At 41.1% G+C, this 2793-nt stretch overlaps 1 pseudogene across 1 annotated transcript; it reads right to left on the bottom strand.

The window, feature by feature from the left end:
* Window positions 1–875: 875 nt before the first annotated feature.
* Window positions 876–2158, bottom strand: LOC308274484 (UV excision repair protein RAD23 homolog B-like; annotated as a pseudogene). Its single transcript has one exon. The product of its transcript is annotated as a UV excision repair protein RAD23 homolog B-like (transcript).
* Between the last annotated feature and the right edge of the window lie 635 nt (window positions 2159–2793).

Raw genomic sequence — 2793 nt, 5'->3', positions numbered from 1 at the left:
GCTGGGATTACAAGCGTGTGCCACCATTCCCAGCTCTCCTGCCTTCTTTTAGATTGAGTTTTTATTTTTTATTTATTTTTTATTTTTTTATTTTTTGGTTGTTTCAAATCTTTTACTGCAATATAACCACGAAGTAAACAGTAATTAGACACCTACTAAATTTCCCCCAAAACAAACAAAAAAATGTAAACAAAAAAATGTGCCTATACTTGCACAGCTTCTCAAATCATGTTAAAAGGGTCTCACATTCAATGATCAAGATATTTTAAAATAGCAGTAATTATTTTCAATTTAAGAAAAAGTTCCCTTTTCTCCCTCCCCCACCCCAAGTATTTAACATGAAAGAATGGGCTTTCATACACATTAATTTTTTAATTGTGTGAAGCAGCAACAATAACCATCAATAATTTGGCATTTCTGTTTACAGTTGCTCCAAATTTTTTCAATTTCAGAAAGCATTATCCAGTGTTGCCATGAAATAGAGACTGTAAGTTCTAGGTAGCAAAGATTCAGAAACCAATGTTCGGTCAAAGAAATATAAAGCAGGGCATTACACTAAATTTCTGGATCTAGTATACTAAAAAGAGTGAAACCTAGGGAAACCTACTGTTTTATAGAAGAAATAAAGACCTGCAAAAGCTGATTTTTTTTGGTTGTATATTTTACATGGTGTGGATTTGCGGCATCTGCTAATTGCAGCAGACATGCACTGTATTTATCCCTGCCCTATGTCCTAGATCCCTCCCTCCCCACCCCAACAATCTACTACCGTATACCAAGGACTGCGGATATGAGCCCAAGTCATCCCAGACAATCCAGTGAACAAAGTTAGTGTAATGCACTGGTGTGAAGTATGAGATACAAAAGAGTCCCTTTCAATCTTCATCAAAATTCTGCTGTAGAAGAAAATTGGCAGCCAAATTCTCATTCTTCTCACAAGCAAAATATGCTTGTATCACAAGTCCTTCAGAAAATCCTAATGCCTTTAACCTTTCTATAGCTTCTTTTTCCTGAGATGTTACTTGAATGTAGTTCATATGCCCACTTCCAGCTTCTGCAATTCCTCCAGTGCCACCTCCACTTCCACCTCCACTTCCTCCTCCTCCACCTCCTCCTCCTCTACCTCCTCCTCCTCCTCCTCCTTGACTACCAGCTTCTTGAACTGGTTCATTTAACATCTGAATAAAATGCTCCTGGTGTTGGCTAATTTGCTGAAGTAATTGAGGATTTTCTCGACCTATTTGTTGTAGCAGTGCTGGAAGCAGTGAAGGATTCTGCTGAATAATTTGTCTCATCTGTTGAAACTGAGGCTGATTCCGTAAAAATTCAAGGGGATGTCCTCCAGAACTCGCTGTTGTAGTCGCTGCTGTTGTAGTCGCTGCAGCTGCCGCCACTGCTGAAGACTGAGGCGTCCCAGTACTAGCTGCCTGAGAAGGGTCAATCACGGCCTGACTTTATCTCCAGGAATTCCCATTAAAAGGTACTCCACTGCTCTGTCAGGATTGTTGAAACTGGCCCTCAGGGCTGCAATTACTTGCTCTCGTTCATAGCCCATTGACATGATCTCAGTTACCATGTTCTCATAAGACTGACCTGTCACAAGAGCACTTGTTGCATCTTCAAAAAGGTTTGACCGAGAAGAATCTCCTGATGTACTGTCAGTTGATGTTGGGCTGGTAGCCACTGGCGTCTCTACTGGCTTTTCTGCAGGTTTCTCTTGCTGAGCTGCACTAGCGGGCGCAGGCTCAGAGGATGCTGTGGTTGGTGCTGGAGTGGTGGACACAGGTGTGGAAGTGGGAGCCACAGCAGGGGTGGTGGCTGGGGCCTGAGCCACAGTTGTTGCTGTGGAGGAGCTAACTGTGGTGGTGGTGGTAGTGGCAGGATTTGATTGCTGAGTTGTAGCTGGTGCTGGTGTTGTCACTGCTTTGGGTTTTGTCACCATAACCACCACGAAGTTTTTCTCATCAATTTTATATTCTTTGAGAGCAGTATCATCATTAAGGATTTTGCCTGCATAAATTAATTTTTGACCTGCTACTGGAAAGGCATCTTTCCCCTTTTCAGATTCAATCTTCTCTTTCAATGCTTTCACCGTCTCCTCGGGGTCGATGTCGATCTTGAAGGTCTGCTGCTGGAGGGTCTTCAGGGTGACCTGCATGGTGCCCGAGTTTTTATTTTAATTTTGAATGATCCCATTTTATCTCCTTTGTTAATTTTTTGAGAGATTGTTCTTAGATTTATACTATACACCTTCAGCTCACATATTCTACCTTTTATTTTGTGTGTGTGTGGTGCTGGGGGTGGAACCCAGGGCCTTTTCTACCTCCAGGCTATACTCCCAGACCTACTTTATACGTGATTTGGAAACAGGGTGTCACTAAGTTGCTGAGAGCCTAACTCAATAGCTGAGGCTGCCTTCAAACCTGCGCGATCCTCCTGTCTCAGCCTCCCAAGCGCTGGGATTACAAGCGTGCGCCCCCACGCCCGGCTGTATTCTACCTTTAAATATCATATTACTTCACAAAAGCATAATTATACTTTTATTTCCATTCCCTGTCCTCATTTTTGTATTATTGTTATCACACATTTTATTCTACATGATATAAACTCACCATATATTATTTTGCTTTAAATCATCAGATAGTTTAAAAGACCTTAAAATGAAAAACAATATGTATTTAGCTATATATTTACTATTTCTGGTGGATTTATTCCTTTGAATAGATTCATTTTTTTTTTTTGCCAGAAAAGCTTCATTTAGCAGTTGTGCATGTCTATTGATAACAACATCTC

The sequence above is a fragment of the Muscardinus avellanarius genome, assembly GCF_963383645.1.
Source record: "Muscardinus avellanarius genome assembly, chromosome: 16".
NCBI lineage: Eukaryota > Metazoa > Chordata > Mammalia > Rodentia > Gliridae > Muscardinus > Muscardinus avellanarius.
Note: the sequence above shows the minus strand (reverse complement) of the source record. Positions and strands in the feature narration are given on the sequence as shown.